Source organism: Neopsephotus bourkii, unplaced genomic scaffold (genome assembly GCF_033783945.1).
Source record: "Neopsephotus bourkii isolate Nb327-2 ecotype Australia unplaced genomic scaffold, CSIRO-AGI_Nbou_v1 NB_168, whole genome shotgun sequence".
Classification (NCBI taxonomy): Eukaryota; Metazoa; Chordata; class Aves; order Psittaciformes; family Psittacidae; genus Neopsephotus; species Neopsephotus bourkii.
Window position 1 is genome coordinate 5,524,224 of NW_026900684.1, and position 17,469 is coordinate 5,541,692.

Genomic DNA, 17,469 nt, shown 5'->3' on the forward strand with positions numbered 1-17,469 from the left:
TCGTTAGACTGAAGCCTATAAGTAAACCTATTTTGAGGTTGGAGTTTCATGTAATTTTTAAGTCAGACTGAAAAATGCTTCTAGTAGAGATAATGAAGCCAACCCATCCTTCTTTAATTTTAGCTAAAGTTTGAAAAGTTTTCTTGTAAAAACAACTTCTCACCTGCTCTCCTGAGTGGTTTCATAGGGTTTTTATATCTCCTCCTGACCTGCAGGGATTTTATCCCCCATGTCTATGTAGCACCCCTTGTCCGAGGGGCAGGTAAGCAGCATCGCTGTCTGGCTGTCAGGCTTCGCTTCAGCTCACTTCTTAGAAAGCACAAACGATGCCAAAAAGCTTGCTGGAAAATCACTGCATGTCTTAGAAAACAACAAATCCTGCTCCTGGGCAGGTCCTGAGAGTCTGGGGGTTAGCACTGTGCTGTGAAAGCTCAGAGGCAATGGAGCTGCCCCGCTGCCCTGGACAGACAGCAGGTAAACAGGGGGGTATCAAGGCACCCTAATCCCACCCCTCTAGCCTCCTGTGGCTTCACTGTAAGCAATCAGTAAGTAGCCACCATTACCATTAGCAACTTCACTGTATGTTATGTTATGCTCCCTGTCCTCCTGCCACATGCAGTGGGCTGCACAAGGCAGTGTGCCTGAGTCAAGCTGCGATGGGTGCACAGCAAAGGAATTGCCCAGTTCAGCAGAATGTGAACTGAGTAACTATGTCTAACTAGTTGCTGCGGGTATGCTGGAGGGTGCCAGTGAAGGCACTGCTGTGCATTGGTTTCACCTGTACTCGGGAACTGAAACTCACCTATAACAAAAGGGTACAGACAAGAAGAAACCCTGGGAGCTGCACTGTTGCAAGCTCCTTGGCAAAGACGATTTGGATGCAAAGCAGGTGTATTGGTCTGGACCAGAAGATGCAGAAATAGGTTGCGTGACAGTGATGGGCAGACAGCCCCAGCAGCAACAGCCCCCCCCAAACAGTCCTCAGATGAGATGTAAGGAAGAAACAGGTATGGCTGTTGTATGGTGAGGGCATTCCCATCCCCAGACACAACTGTGTTTTAACCCATTCTGAGATTTCAGACTGTGATGGTTGGCCTTTGCAGAAAACTGACTTACTGCAGTCCAAGGACTTGTTACTGTTACGTGCTAAGCTGTGCTTTTAACAGGCAACCAGAGAGCGTTAACATCACTCTTACAATGCGTGTCCTCAAGGAAACTAATTGTCAAGCCCTTATTTTTGCCATATGAATGTGAGATGATCCCATGACCCCTTGACATACACTAAACCCAGTATACAGTTGGAAAAACTGCAGCTTGCAGCAGACATTGGCTTGCATCAGATGGTTTAATGAGCACAACCCACAAACACAGCTTGTTCTCTGTACCTTCCATATTCACCTGCACAGGAAGGGTTGCAGATAGTTTATGAGATGTTATGGTCAGCGTCCTGACAGCTGCAAAATGTTCAGGTTGTTCATAGAGTCTAGAAGAGAACAAGTTCAGCCCCAGCCTCCTCCCCACCTACATGAGAAGCTGTATCTGAAACAAAGCATCTAATGTTTGCACTGAACCTCATCAACCTCACTTCCACCTGTGGAGCTAAAGCCAGGAGGAGACAAAAGCAGCTGACTGCAGGACCTTGACGCAGTGCAGATGTTCACCTGAGGCTTCTTGTGATGCCCCCCTATGCAGTATACCTCTAATGTTTTCATTGTTATTCTGATCAGTATTTCTTTTTTATATGATCTTACTAGGGAAACAAGGTACTTCAAGAGGAGATCTACAGCTGTGCATCCAGAACAGATGTGCTCAAGTATCTGTAATCTCAACATGACAGGAAAATCCTTTGCCCTGCCAATGTATCCCACCAGCCTTTCTTGGGCTTGTCATCACTAGACAATTCTTGGTGTTCAGACATGCTGCTGACAGCACTGTGTGAGCTGCTTAAACAGGAGAATCTGTGCTCTGGATAATGGCAGTGAATCATGATGAAACTTTCCTGGGAAAAGGTTTTCCCAACATTAGCCAACAACAGAGCTGTAAAGTGACCTACCTCAGAGAAAAATGCCACATGTGAAGCAGCAAAGGGGAAGAAGTCTTGGCTAAGAATCAACATCACCTTCTGAGGACAGTGATAACAGTCATGTTGGCTTTTATTTGCTGTCAAATAAGTTATATATAACAGTGAATAGCATTTGCAGAGACTTCTGCCTAGCTCTGCAATAGCTGTGAAACCCAGTATTATCAGAAGAGCAAAACCTGGAGCTTCTGCTTGCTGTGTGTTGGGATTGCTCAAAGGTGCAGTCTCTGATGGGTCAGCCTTGCCCATCAGCTTCATCAACAGCTAAGCAGGTTACCTAGCTGATTGAGGTAAGCACAGTGATGTCTGCAGGCTTGTGTTTCATCCTCCCAGAAAAGGCGTTTCAGGGATCAGGAACCTGATAACAGTCTGTGTTGCTCTGGGTGTGAAGAAGTTTCTTTGATGTGCAATGGGAGATGTGACCATGCAGAGAGCCTGGGCAGAATTATCTTTCTGGGATTAAAGGAGAACATCCCATTTTCCCAGTTTCCAGGAATGAATGGTGAATGGTAAGATCGCTGGCTTGAATTTTGTGAACATTATATTAGTAACATCTGGGAAGAGTCAAACTTGATTGAAGACTCACCAAAAGAGCAGCTTGCTCAGGATTTCATAAGGGTCACAGCTTCCTTGGGACTCCGGAAACAAAATAAAGATCAGATTTCACAAACCAGGACCCCAGCTGCATCCAGACCAACTGCAATGTCCACCTGGATGTCCGAGCCACAGAGGTCAAAGATCAATTTCAGGGCATTTCTTGACTGATGCCACTATAAGTGTTACAATCAAGAGACTGCAGAGCACAATACCAGTATCCAAATAACTGATCAAGCTGCAGAGATCAGCAACAGCATAAAAGGCAATGAGATAAGGTCTAAAGTTTTGCCTTAGTGGGTTGTTAACTGAAAGCAAATTCAAGCCCTGGATTCTGGGAAGTGGAGGAGGAGAGGAAAGGACATCTAAAAGCTTATCCATGGAAATCCTATATTCTTGTTCTGAGTTAAAGCATACAAAGTGCAATCACTAGTCACAAAGATCAATGCATTAATCTTGATGTTATTTGAATGAGGAGGCTTTAAACTTCAGATACAGAAGGCTCCTGTTTCTGTCATAGTGGATACTGCTATGAACCATGAACATTTTGTTCACTTCGGCATTGAACAGATGGGAAGAATCTGGCAGGGATTCAAACAACAGCAGACATGATTCAAGAGATACTGGAAGAACTGGCTTGAGAAACAAGCAGGCAAATGTAAAACTAGGGATGGGAAATGTGCTGGAGCTATTTAGAGAGTGTAAAGCCACTGAGAGAGGGGAACTATTTAGTTTTACAGAACAGAATATAAACAAAATTAGGGTACCATGAGTAACCAAGGGCTCTTGAAAATTAATACTACCTGGTCTTGCTGCACTAAGTTACAGGTCCCTTTTCTTGCATCTCCCCTACACCTGAGGCAGCAGCATGGCCAGCAGTGCAGCCTCCCCTCCACTGCATGGCAGATTTAAATCCTCAGTCCTTCCAGGCTAAAGGTGTGGCTCACCAAACATGAGCTTGTGTGGCTGGTGCAGGTCTGCTACAGGTGCTCCTGCCTCAGTATCAGGGACAAGAAGAAAAGAGGGAGTGGCAATTTCCATAGCTACCCCAGAAAGAGCTCTTACGGCCATGAGCAACCCCCATCAGCACCCTCTCTGCTGGGACCTCAGTAAGTCCATGCAGCTGTGAGGTAACAGGAACAAACACCTTTCTTGGGTGATGTCCCACACCAGAACCTCTTTTCAGGACAGCTGGCTCCGGTACATACTGTACATGACTTCAATTGCTTCAGGCTGGCAGCTGCTGGTCATTGCTTCCCTCTTTGACTGTTACCTGCAGTGTGCTGACAGACCATCTGGGCCTCAATGACTTCAGCTTATCGGTTCCACCCCTTCATAAGCCCTGCACATAGCAGGAGAGATGACCAGCAGGAAGGGAGGTCTGCCTCTGCAAGGAAGCCCATTCCCTTTTGAATTGCTTGGTTCTGGCTTTTGCTCATCACACTCACAACTTGCATGTGCACAGAGCTGACAGCATGCCAATCATCCTTGCAGCCCCACTCCCTCCCTTTCTAACTAACACCCCCATTTCCAGAGCTGATAAAGGTGCAGATGCCCACATGGAGATTATGCAAAATATTTTACTGTGTTCACAACAGAGCTTTTCTGTGATGCACGACTTGCTCGTGGCTGGTGGCAGTTTGTGGGATGCTCGTACATCAAGTGAGAAGAGAGATGCTGGGATCCTGGTGGGTTGCCTACTTCTGCATCCATGCACCCATATACTCCTGCACCCATGCACTGATACAGAGTGCACTCATGTCCCTGCACATCTGTGCACCCATGCATCCGTGTACTCATGTCCCCATGTACCCATGCCCCTGTGCACCCGGGAAGCCGTAGCAGCTCTTACCAGCACTGCAGCAGGGCTGTTTGCTGCCGCCCCTTTAGTGGCCATGGCAACTGTTGTTTGTGTGATGAAGTCCTGCCAGGATCCTGGCCGGGAGCAGAGCTTCGTAAAGGAAAGAAATAAAAAGTCAACCCAGGGAAAGGCGTGATGTCAAGCCACTGAAATCCAGGAGCCCCTCCTGCCTGGCGCTACACACACTTTCCAGCGCTGGCGCCCTGCAATCCAGCCTTGTTGCAGCTGACCCTGGTCCCAGCAGTTGAAGAGTCACTGCTCAGAGCAGTGTGTGTGCTTCTTTGTGCTGCTGTTTTCTTTCTTCCCCGTGGTAAACAAGAACAAACTGTATCCATTGCTCATCTAGTTGCCCCTTAAGGAAGTGGCTCGGACAAAGAAACATATATCATTAAGCAGGTAAGCCAACAGAACAGGCCATGTATTGCAGGACACCACACTGCAGCAGCTTAAATACTTGTTATTTTGACCCAGAATTATTTGCACTTGCTCTGCTGAAAATCCCTTCACTGAAAGACAGAGGTATTATAAAAAATGCCAGACCTTGAAAGTCTTTTTGTCTCCACAACAGATAATTCATTAAGCAGGAGAGCTGGATGCAGGGATGATGGACATCTGTCCGTGCCACTCAGCTCAGAGCCCAGAGCCATGTTCCTACTGTGATGAGGCCAGGGGTATCCAGGGGTGTCCAGGCAAAAGTGCTAGAAATACACTGTGCCATGCAGAGCTGCTGCTTGACTGGGTTTTGGCTGAGTGATCCCTGCTTGCCTCTTGTTGCACAGCAAGGCACAAGGAAAGACAGGGACTGAACATGGAAGCTAATACATTTGTATTTTAAAAACCTGAAGGTGGGAATGCAGGAACAGAGGTGTAGGAGCAGGAATTCACTGACAGCCTTTAATCACCAGGTTCCACATGGGTATCTTGTCTCTGCAGCCTGAAGCCTCCCACAGCTAGTGTTTGGGAGAATGATGGGGAAATGGGGAAGGAAGGCTGTTTTCTAAGCAAGGGAAGGGGAAATTGCCTCTGTCCCCAGCCAGGGTGGAAATAAGAGGAAATGCTATTTTACTCCTGGGCAATTTCTGTTGTCTTCACAGGGCTTTCAGTCAACACAAGCCTTGGTAACTGATGTCTGTGAGCTAAACACTGAGACAACAATACTGCTGCAAGGAGAACACACTAATGGAGCTTTTAACCCTAGGTGCAGAAAGTCCCCCAGTGAGCTCTGTTTCCCTGCCATCAGTTTCACTTCACTGTAAAACAGAAAGTGCCTGCTCTGCCTGTTATCTGAGCTCAGGACAGTCTGCAACTCGCAGCTTCTTCGAGGTTGTGGGCACAGCTGCTTTCTTTGCTAACAGCAATAAAACCGACCAGCAGTCGACAGTGTTCCCTGCAGGGTCTGCCTGCTCAAAGCTGCTGTGTGCAGGGAGCAGGGACACTGCTGCTGAGGGTCCCCATGAGACATCAGTCCCCTTCCAGCACTTCGGGAGCAAGAACTTCAGGTGGGAGTTCTTACCCCATAAAACGTATCTCTTTTCAGGTTGTGTAAATACACGTTCATTATAAAAGGGACTTTGCACAAAGGTGCGAGAGCCTGCCCTGCCTTTTACCCCTTACCGCTGCAACGCAGCTCCCTTCAGGGGTGAACATTGCCAGCGCAGCTGAAGGCTGGCCTGAAGGAGGCAGCTCCTCCATGGGTTTGCATGAAGCTGTTTGCAGATCGGAGCAGCAGCACTCGCGTGTTTGAGCTGACATCTAGTGTCGGTGTGGACGAGGACGAAAATGCAACTGAAAGTCTCTCCCAGCGCGCTGATGGTGACCTGCAAGGAAGAAAGGTGAGATTTCTTTGGCTTAGTGCTTGTAATTTGGATAAAGACCTGACCCATAAGCCCATGAGTATCTCTGTTCCATTAACTACTGGAGAAAATAATAATAGAACACTCAAAAATATAAGTAAAAATGTAGGCTTAGGCCTGGAAATCACAAAACTGGCCAGATGATTGCTTAAATGTGGAGCATCACAAAGACTAGCCACTGTCCTTGAGCAGCAGAGGTTGTTTGCTGGGGGGAAAACTGTGTATTCTTGAACAGTTGGATGTGATAGCAAAGGACTTATCCCATCAAAAGCATTTGGTATGATGAGCTTCAGGAAACCACACCTCTGCTTCCTTGATGTGTCATTATTTGCTTGCCAACCACATCTCCTGTGGGCTCATTCTTTTCATCCTCCCCTCATCGCTACAAGGTCTTCCCACCAGTGCCCAAGTTCAGGTCAGTTCACCATCACACTGTCTCACTTCTGGCACACTTTTTTTGGAAACCTTCAGTGCCAGTCAGAAACCATTTGTGGTCTCAGCCTCTCCATGGACATGTCAAATGTGACAGGGATGGGCATTGCCCATCTGACACAAGAAGGGAGAGAGAAGCTGCTCTTACAGACACTCAATAGCTCTCAAAATCATGCATCCAAGGGTGAACTGGAAAAATCGTGCAGCTCAGCTGTGAAAGTGTTTCCTGTAAGCTGCTTTGGGTGCTCAAGCTCACCCAAAAGCTCAAGTCCACAGTGACTGAACAAGTTCAAGGAAGAGACATTAACCAAGTACAGAAAGGGGCTCAGACAATGGGTGAATTGTTGCTGTCTGTGAAAGTATCTGGAAGAAGTACCATGAAGTGCTTGCTCTGTTTTGATGCTGCCCGGCAGGCATCTGGGTTTGGCCTCTGTCTGAGGGAGGTGCTGTCCTTTAGATGACCCTTTGGTTGGACCCAGAAGGGCTGCGTGGGTATCACCCTATATCGCCATTTACCAGTGGTTTTTTTAACTTAGATCTGTTCTAACCCTCCTACACAGCCCAGGTAGGAAAAAGTACTTTTGCAAAGCAAAAGAAGTTTGAGCTTTCTCCTAAAAATACCCTTTCCCATGTTCCCACCTGGAAAGCCAGATAGGCTCTTTGGAACTGCAGAAATCAGAGAAAGGGGATAAAAGGGAGAAAGTAGAAGAATGTGGGACATTCCTGCTTTGAGTGCAGTTGTGAAGTTTGCTTTTAGTTTTACCTAAATGCTATTAGCAGGAATGTCAGTGTTTCACACAGAAAGTCCTGTCTGCCCCCTTGCCCTGAGCACCAGCAGAAGACCTGGCTTCAGTTTTGCCCAACTTCCAGTGTGCCTTTTGGGGACCCTCAACCCTGTGCACCCCATTTTTCAGTTATGGTCCTAGAAGTGCATCCTTACTGCCCCCCTTATCTCTCTTGCATCTTCCCTTGCAGTTAACACAACCCGCCTCGCACGGCAGGGTCAAGGTCCCAGCGGCAACTCCAGAGGAATGATAGCCACTTCCCACCTAGGGCCCCCTAGAGCACTGTCTGCTCCTCGCTCCCCTTTTCCCTGGGCAGGTTTCCTTCCTGTTGTAACAGGCATTTTATCCAGAAGTGCAGAAACAGGCTTCAGGCTTACTGATACATGAGGGAAAATGTGTTTGTGCTCTGCTTTCCCCACGTAACTGGGAGGGAGTCTTGTGCAAGAGGGCTCCCTAAGTGCGGTTGGTCAAAGCCAGTGGTGTTTACACAGCTTTGCTGAAAGGGCCAGATGGAGTGAGGGAGCTGATCTTATCTTCTTGACAGAGCAGGCACCCTGCCATTGAAGTTTCAGCTCAGGAAGTTCTCTGATACTATTTAACCATTAAATACCTGGTCTTTCTTTTCAGATTCCCTATCAAGTATGTGTTTCAGACAATCAGAGAATTCATACTTAAGCTCAGAAGGTGCAGGGCACCCTGTGTAATCAGAAATTATTTGCTCTGTGCACACAGTTGAACTCCAGAAAGTACAGGGAGATATTTTGCACAACTTTGAACCATCTAACAACAAAGTATTCCCTCATATTGTTTTAGTTGTAGTGCATTTTACTTCATGCATTGTTCACATATACACATATCTGCATTTATGGCCACTTTATATTTGATAGAGTCCCTGTCTTTTTCTTCATAACCACATTAGTGATATTATTCTTCACTGCCACCGAGTCACATCAGCCCCCTTCTCCAGCATAAAACCAAACTATCAGAGAGTTGATCTTGGCATGTAGAAACATCTACTGCAAAGAAACCTCTCCCACAAAAAACACAGCAGAAGGGACTGTTCTGAGCACACACCTTGGCTATAAAATCTAATGTATTGGCTCAAAAGAAGACAAAACCCACTTGTCTGTCCCTCTGTATGCTTTCACAGTTATTTCTATAAAACACTAGTGGTTTCATATTTTGTAATATACCATATACTACTTTTGCTTTGAGGAAAGGGATACTAACAGCTGCATAAGGGCCACAAAACACAACAGCTTTGCTTGACTAATCATGAGTTTCTGTCTATGGACTATCCAGAAAGAAACTTGGTTCAGAAACTGCTGCTTCCCTTCTCCAGAAGAGCTTTCCCAAGCTCTTCTGATCAGCAGCTGTTATGGTTTAAGCCCAGCATTTTGGCTGCTGGGAGATGCTGACTTGCTCTCAGGGCACTTTGACTCTTGCCTGTTCTGGTGAGAGTGATGCTGTTGTATATCTCCACACAGATATTTTCTAAGGAAACTGTCTCATGCTGGGGAATGAACAGCCTTTCCCCTCCAGTTTCCCATCTTTGTCTTCAAAAGTTCTCAAGGTGCTGTCACTAGGAAAGTGTTTACTGGCTTGTGCAATGTATCTTTAATTACTATCCATCCAGTGTTTCCTTGACAGACGCTCATGTCATATGTTTTAAAATAACACACTTGTAACTCATCCTTAGGAAATACTGGTCCAATTTTCCACTCACAGGTTACTCCTGTGGTGCGTTCTTCCCTGGCAGCAGCGGTATGGCTAGTGAGGACTGAATAAGCAGGGAGCGGTGCCAAAGGATGTAACCTGTGCAAAACTAGTTCCCAAGTGAGTATGGAAACTAGAAATCACCTTCCCAGTCTGACATGGAGGCAGAGCCGTGAAGGATGCTAAAGATGCTGGACGTGAGATACCTAAGGAATGGTGCAGTGACAAGCAAGAGGCAGCAGGAGCTGCCAGCATGTTAGATGAGATGAGACTGCATCAGGGAGCCCCAAGCTGGTGTTGCCACAGTGACACTAACCCTTTTCTCCAGGGCAGGAGCAATCACTCCAGTGCGGTGCACAGAGCATGGAAAGCAACTGGGCATGGGCAGTGCTTCTAGAGCAGAGCACCACCTCCTGGGTTTTGGCTTTGCACCCAGGTGTGGGGACTACAGTACATCTCCAGTCCAGCCAGTGAGGAGGCAGTAACATGTGGATTCAGCTTGGGATGCCCCATTAAAGTACATCATAAATCCCTGCCTGCAGCACTTGGAATACTGCTGTTTGCCCTGAGACTTTGTGCAATCGTTTCCAGGATGTGGAGGAAACTGCAGCTGTGCAGGAGTATAACAAAACAAGCCAAACTCCAAACAAACAGAGCAAACAAGCCTTAACCTTATTTCTTGGAAAAGAAATAAAATAAAATCAGTTTCCAGATGTTCCTTGCACCTGTTAAATGCATTAGCAGCAGTGTTGGATCTCAAATGGGCAGTTGCAATGAAAGAAAAACAGCTTCTTTGTGGTGATCTGGTGTGCTTGTGACAGCCATTTGGGAGATGATTTACTGCTCTGTGCTGGAGGCTGGACAGCCACACTCAGTGCTCACATGGCATGAGGTTGCTCTCCATCATTTCCAAGCTTCCTTGAAAGAGCTAAGTACTTTGCCACCTATTTTCTCTTTTAAAAAGCTAGCAGAGCAGGGGTTTGCATGTGTTGGCCATGCCAAGGAAAATAAGACCTTACTGGGAACTGGAGGCAGTGGGCCATCATCTCCGGAGGTTATGACAGGGTGTTCAGCTCCAGCAGCTGACAGCACCATGGGAAATTTCAGAGGGTTTTTTGCTACCATGCAGTGGATTAGCACGTCAGCATAATGTCAGGAGGGAAAACAGAAAATATGACCCGCGTCCTACTAAAACAGATTAAGCAGAGAGCTTTGCTGGTGTTGGGCTGCACCACAGGACTGCTGCTGGAGGAACAGCCTATGCTTTCCATGTCAGGGCCATCAGCTGCTCCTGCTCAGCCTATGTCGCCTTGGCCACACTATTCTACTCCCCTTCGTGGTAGGCAGGCAGAGGCAAGATGAATGGGCTACAGTCCGGAGCCTGGTACTGCAGCCCTGGCGCAGGGCAAACAAGAAGCCATGTTTTCAAATAGGTTTTGACCAGAAAAGATGTTGAGAAGGACAGCCACTTCTGATGTGGTATCATTAGAGCAGGCAGTGGTGGCCTCCAGTGCTTGCAGGCACAGCCTGTGCCTCCCTGAAAATGAGTTTGGGGAAGCACAAACTTCTCTGCAGAGTGAAGCCCCCAGCTACAAGGCATGGGATCAGACCTTGGTTTTGGTCAGTCAGGCAGCAGAGGTTCTGTATTCAGTGCAATATCACCCCTTTGCCATGCCCTTCCATGGTGACTGCTGAGAATGAATGGCATGTCGTTTTGTCAAGATGCATGTACTATTTTCATGTGCTATTTGTTTTGGTGCTAGAAGAGAAATGAAGAAAGAGGAAAGTTTTACTGGTTATCCTGAGCCTTGGAAATGGCACGTTTCCACCTACCTCTCTCTGTTGGTGGTCAGTGTGGTGCTTTCCAGCCCACCACCATTCTTTTCTGCCTTGTGTCAACCTCAGGTTCCCTTGTAGCTACAAGGGACAGTATGGGAAAACAAGATCCTGAACTGATTTGGGTTCACCCATTACAACCTTCCCTGCCCCCTGAAAGGGTGATTGGTCAGGCAGCTGGGGTTGGAGGAGTCCCAGAAGAAAAACACCTGAAGAAAGGGTCCTGAAGCCACAAAGAAAGCAACTGTGGGTTCTGTACCCACCAGGAAGATGGTTGCCCAAGAAGGAGCAAACGTTCCTACTGTTTATTCCTCCTCATTTCAGGTGATCAGAGCTTTGTTTAGCTTCTTCTCAAAGAAAACCAGAAAATCAACCAAAACTACCTACATCCTTTACTCCTCTGAGTCATTCCAGCTAAATGCAACAGCCCAAGGCAGCTCACTGAAGTGGCTGGCCACTGAGGCTAGAGGGACAAGATCATACAAGTACAGCTGTGCTTTACACGTGCTCTCTCTTTGCTTGTTTGCTGTCATACAGATGTGCTGAGGTGGGCTACAGGGAAAGCTGTGTTGCCAGAAGATGTGCAAACAGCAGCACAAGCAGGATCTCCACCATGGCAGGCAGTGAGGTCTCCACAAGCAGGAGATGGCCCCAGCAGCTCAGAGCCATTCATAGAGCAAAGGGAAAAGGAGAGCGCAGGCTCCCCGGGTTTCCAGCTTCTTGTATCAGCACAAAGGGAAAAGGGGAGTTTTAAGTGGATGTTTGTACAAAGAGAAGACCATTTTTATGTGAGCCAAAGCTGGAGCATGAAAGAGGGGCCTCCACAATGGGGACAGATTTCAGGGAAAACAAAGGTGTGATTTCACTCAGGTGTATGATAAGCTGTCTGAGCAGAAAGGAGAAGGATGTCAAACAATGGATGTCTCCACTACTGGAATCAAAAGATGTGATGATAAATTTCAGGCCTGTGGCAGAAGAGCAGTGATCTAAAGACACTAAGTTGAGGCAACTCAGGAAGAGATGTGGTGTAGTGAATTCAGAGCAGACTAAAGTCACTACATCACATCCACATCCCACTGAAGTCCTGCTGAACTCTGCTTTGAGTTGTACTGTCAGAGCTAAAAGGGACAGGAATCAAGGCAATTTATCTCAGAGACCTGCGAAATGCCCAAATAGAAAAATCAGTTGAGGTCCCCCCAAGGCTGAGGGTTGTCCTAGCTCCTGTCCTCATAAAAGATTCCTTCAGTCACTGAGACTGACTCAAGCCATAAGCAATATGTTAGTATTTCCTAACATGAGTATTCGGCTAGGGAGAGAGTAATGCTGACCCTGATAGAGAGATATGACCTTGCCCTTTTACAGGGAAGTACATCACCAACAGTATCTAGACAGGGATGGGACCTCACATGTAAGATCTGATGCAGATCCAGCTCTGCTTGAGAAGTTGTAGCTTGCTGATGGAGAAACACCCAAAGCTGGGAAACAGATATCATGTGAATATTGCTCTATCCAGAGGACAGGTTAGGCTGTGAAAAAGCAGTCTCTTCTCTGTGGGAGCAAATTCTTCAGAGGTGACTCAGCAGTCAGCGAGATGAGAACCAGACACTCATGGTTTCTGCATGATAGGCAAAGCCAAGACTTTAATGGGTGTCCTGCAGGTGAGGGCTTCAACTGCCAGCATAGCCTTACTGATGAATGAGATACAGTAACCAAAAGCCAGGATTGATGACATCAAATATATGAAAGCCAAAATGAACAAAATGCAATGGCACTTGTAGGAGGCAACTTGGAAACTCTGCTACACAGGGCATGCCTGCTGCAGGCAGCTTAGCAGAGGCTAATCAGCCTTTAGAGCCTGATTATAAATATTCTTAGGTTAGCTTAAATAACTGCTGTCAGAATAAAGGCCTTTTGCCTGGTTAGGTCATGCTGTGAGCCCAACTCCCGCAGTCCTTAAGCACTGATGTCAGAAGTTAAAACTGAACTCTGTATAACCTGCAGGCTATGAAGGATGCTAAATACAAAATATTAGGGAGCTTTAAAATGACATTTTGTGCTAGTCCTGGGCAGTTTACTTTGTACATATACTAATTTCAAGCCAACGTTGTAAGTCTTTTCTGTGCTCTGTGTAAAAGTGCAGCAGAAAGATCAAACACAGAATATTATTTTATTCTTGGGAAGCAGGCACATGGGCACTGATTCACTAGGTACTGGGCTTCTCAAATTACCCCTCATTTAAGCAGAAAATCTGAAATCCAAACACTTCACTTAAATAGGTCTACATTTGGTTTGCACTAGATGACTGCAAGATTGTGCAAGATTGTTAGACTTTTAAGCTCATACTTTTCATTTCTTAAGGCTGTTGCTCCAGCAAGGTAATAAACTGTCAGAAACTGCTGTGCAAGGCACTGGTGGAAGTGCAGAAAATCTCTTTGTACTCTTGCAGGAGCCGCTGGCGTGCAAATGGATGTGTTGAGTTCAATGTCCTGAAGCACACGTTAGTGTCACAGCAGAATTAGTAACACCTACTTTATTTTACTGATTCTGGTTTTATTTTTATACTAAATATATTAACTAATCTCAGTCAATTTGCTTAGCTTGCCAAGTTTCTATCGCCACCCACACCATTGCACGTTGACCCACGTTTCTAGAATAGCAGCAAAATCCTTCACCGCAGTCCCCCACCACATAGGGAAATGACCAGGCAGAAGAGATGAAGCAGAAAATGCAGTATCCAGTTACTTCGCACCATCTGGTTTTGCCATTTAGCAAACCTGGCTAGGTGATTTTGACAGAGAAATGCATTGCACAAGGTTTCCTCAATGAGGTAAAAACTCCTGCATTACAGGACACTGATGTTCAGACAAGCACAGTCTTGGGCTAATTAAGCAATAACATTGCAGGAACAACAGTTAGAAATGTTGGGGAGGTACTGGAGGTGGAGGTGGGCTGATATTCCATCAAAACTCCAGTCTTTTGGAAGGTCGGTTTGAAGATTGGTTTCAGTCGAAGGCATCGATGCTGTCTCCTCAAGCCAGTCAGTCTCGTGCTCAGGCCGACACACCATGGGGTGAGAAAAGAGGGTGTTTTCTGTCACATGCAGGCATGAGATGCCATGATCTGATGCAGGCTTCCCAGTCTCACCTTTCCTGAGCTCCTACATACCTTCCAATGGCAGAGGCTGACTGCATTGTGAGTTTAAGCCCACTGGTGAGCAGCTTATTTTTCTTAATTGCCTTCACAACCATTAAGAAATATTTCATAAATTTCCATGGCTCTTCAGAGTACAGGTAAAAATTGTTATTCCAGACCACACTAGCTGTATAAAATATGTTTTTCCTTAAGGACATCTTTTGGGGGTTTATTCAATGTGATGTTTGCAGTCTCCTTCCCACCTCAGCCCTGCAGGCATGCAGCCTCTCTTGCTGGACAACAGCAGCTACCAGATTTGGGACATTGCTGACTGTGCTCAGTCTCATTGGAGACATGTCATTACCTGCTGCCATCCCCTCAACCCTGCTCTTCTGTCCTTTATTATGAAAGTCCACTCCAGTAGTTCAGATAATTCACGTGTTTCTGAAGGGAGGAGAATCAGCTGAAATTACTGTCAAGAAAAGCCATTAAGAGAAGAGAAGAAGGTGCTGGTTTTATAAGAGCTGGAACACGAACAGTACTAAGCAAAACACTGAAAAGGAAAAGATTGTCCCATTAAATAAATACTCCCATTCTTCACCCTCCATATGAACATAAAGTGATAGGATGGCTGGAGCCAGTGCTCTTTGTGTTTCCCTGGCCCAGGTGCACATTTTTTTCTTGTGAATTTGTCCCACATCCACTTTTAACAGTTGTGGTCTTCAAGGACAAGGCATTGCACACCAGGATAGTGCTTCGGTGTGAAGAGCTACCTCCTTTGTTTGTTCTGAACCTGATTTTGTTTCATTGAATGGAAGCACAGCCTGTTCCCCCGGGAGAACTTTCACAGGAAAGGGCAGTGCTGGTGATGATGCACCAAGCCCATGAAGCTCCTTGCAAGGAAACTGGGAGCCACAGAAGGAACTCCACTAGTTCATTAAGTTTCTGCATCTCCCCTAGATTTGCCTCAAATAGGAAAGTTATTAATATGACTTGTGACTGTAGCACTGCAGGATGGAGTAACAGATCTGGAGAGCTGCTCCCCAAACATCAGAATCACCCTGACTGAGACATTTGAAAGAACATTTAACTATCCCCTGGCTATCCATCAGGGCCACCTCTGTCCCATTTTGATGTGCCCATTATCCAGCATGTGGATGCTTCCAGTAAGGCAAGTATCATACCAGCCAGGTAAGGTAAAAGAAAAACTGTGTCTCAAGAAGCTAAGAAAGATCACTGCTTTTCTCCAGGAAAGCTGGAGTTCCTAGCTTTGAAATATTCTGTAGCTAACAAGTGTGTGACTATCATATTCATCTGTACAAGACTGATGGCAAGAGCAACCCATTCGCTATGGCTTGAATTCCTCATGACTGAACTACTGCACACCAAAAAATCACAGGAATAACTTGACTTTATGCTAAATATCCTCTAGGAAGATCTGATAGAACAGCAGATGCCTTCCCTAATCCACCCCTCCATGCAGGAGCATTGGTGAGAATGCACAGTGCAGGAGCAAAGAAGCGGATACTAAACTTCTGCAGCCAATGATGTCTACCAATATAAGACCTTCTGCCAGCTCAGAAGTCAGGTACATGCATTGCCAGAGGTTTTGTGTTGAAGTCAGCACAGGGGTTGGTACCACCTGTGAGGTTTTCAGTGTGGGTTTATGGGGAGAAGAGGAAGAAGGACCTTAGTCCAGCAGAGTTCTGACCTTAACATTTCATACTGGCACAAATCCCCTTCCTCTTCTTCAAAAGTAAGCAATTTATCATTGCCCTCGGGGCTTTCATGTCTGGAGGTGACCATGCTTTCTTCTCTAATGAGAAGAAAGAAACAACCAACCAAGTAAGTTAAGCTGTGTTGGTCAAAGTGGTCAACTACTTCTGTGTGTGAAGGGAGAACTGGAACTGAAGAGGAATTACAAGGCAACCAGGAGTTATGTTATGCCTTCTTGTTTTTTTCTACAGAAGAGAAAGAAGGACAGGTTTCCCTTTTAGATTCTCTGTGTCACTGGGGAAATGGGAAACCACAATTTACTTATAGCAGCTTTCATTATTGCGTGCACTCCTGGACCTAATGGCACAGATAGAGCCGAGCCGCAAGGGAAGCTGGAACACCTGACAAGCCAGCCTGAACCATCAGTGTGAGCCTGGAGAATTATCTTGCATTTCTATTGTCATGTTTGTGATCTGTGCAAGACCAAAGGGAAAAAAGAAAGATTCAAGGACACTGGAAGCAGTTTTCCAAAACTGGAAACCTGCTTTTCGCCAAGAGGATTTCCTGAGCAATCTAAGTGTTTGTGGATCTTGTCTCAAAGTTTGGATCAGTGGGGTATCTCTTCATGCACAAATTGGGATGAAGGATTTTCTTTCCTGTATGCACGCTTCTTCCTAAACCTGATCTTAGAGCTAACCAGTGAGGACTGCTGTCTCTGGACACCAGCTCAGGCTCTGATAGCTTTTGTAAGAGCATTTGTATCAAAATATTGTTGTGCTGGAGTCTCCCAGGCCATCTGGGGCTTTGTGCAGACAGGGTGCTTACAAATGAATGTGAACCAAAGCAAATCAGCATTGCTTGGCAGGGATGAAATGTATTGCTAGGGTCTGTCTCTGCCAAGCTAGACTGTTTGGCTCCAGTCCCACTCTTCAGGGGGATTGTCTGTCAAAACACAATTTGGTATTGTACGGAGTCACGGTTACATGGCTCGCTACTCCTTTAACCCCTCTGAGGCCTTACACTGTTGTTATTTATTGAGTGGAGACCTGTGAATCTCCAGCTCTAAAAGCAGCCCTTGAGCTCTGGTACCTTCCACCAATTGTCCCCCTTGTCGCTGTGTTGGTTGAAGTAGAGCTTTCCCTTAGGAGCTGTCACCCAGTAGACTGAAACCTTCTTGAAAGAAAGGTGTTATTTCTTAATGCCGTGAAATTATAAGAAGACATATCCTTGTACCATCTCATGATGGAAGCCTGGCTTCTTGTCCTAACCACTTCAAAAACCAGGTCATCCTTTCAAGGTGGGTGTCCTGCTTGAACACTTGATTGACTCTCCTCGACTGTCCCACCCCTTCATGAGCGGCAGCTGCTGCTTCTGCTGAGCCCTTCTGGCAAGCCCAGAGGCCACCTATTAGAAGGGCAAGCCAAGACATCAGAGTGAATGTCCTCATGGGTTTGCCAAGAGGTG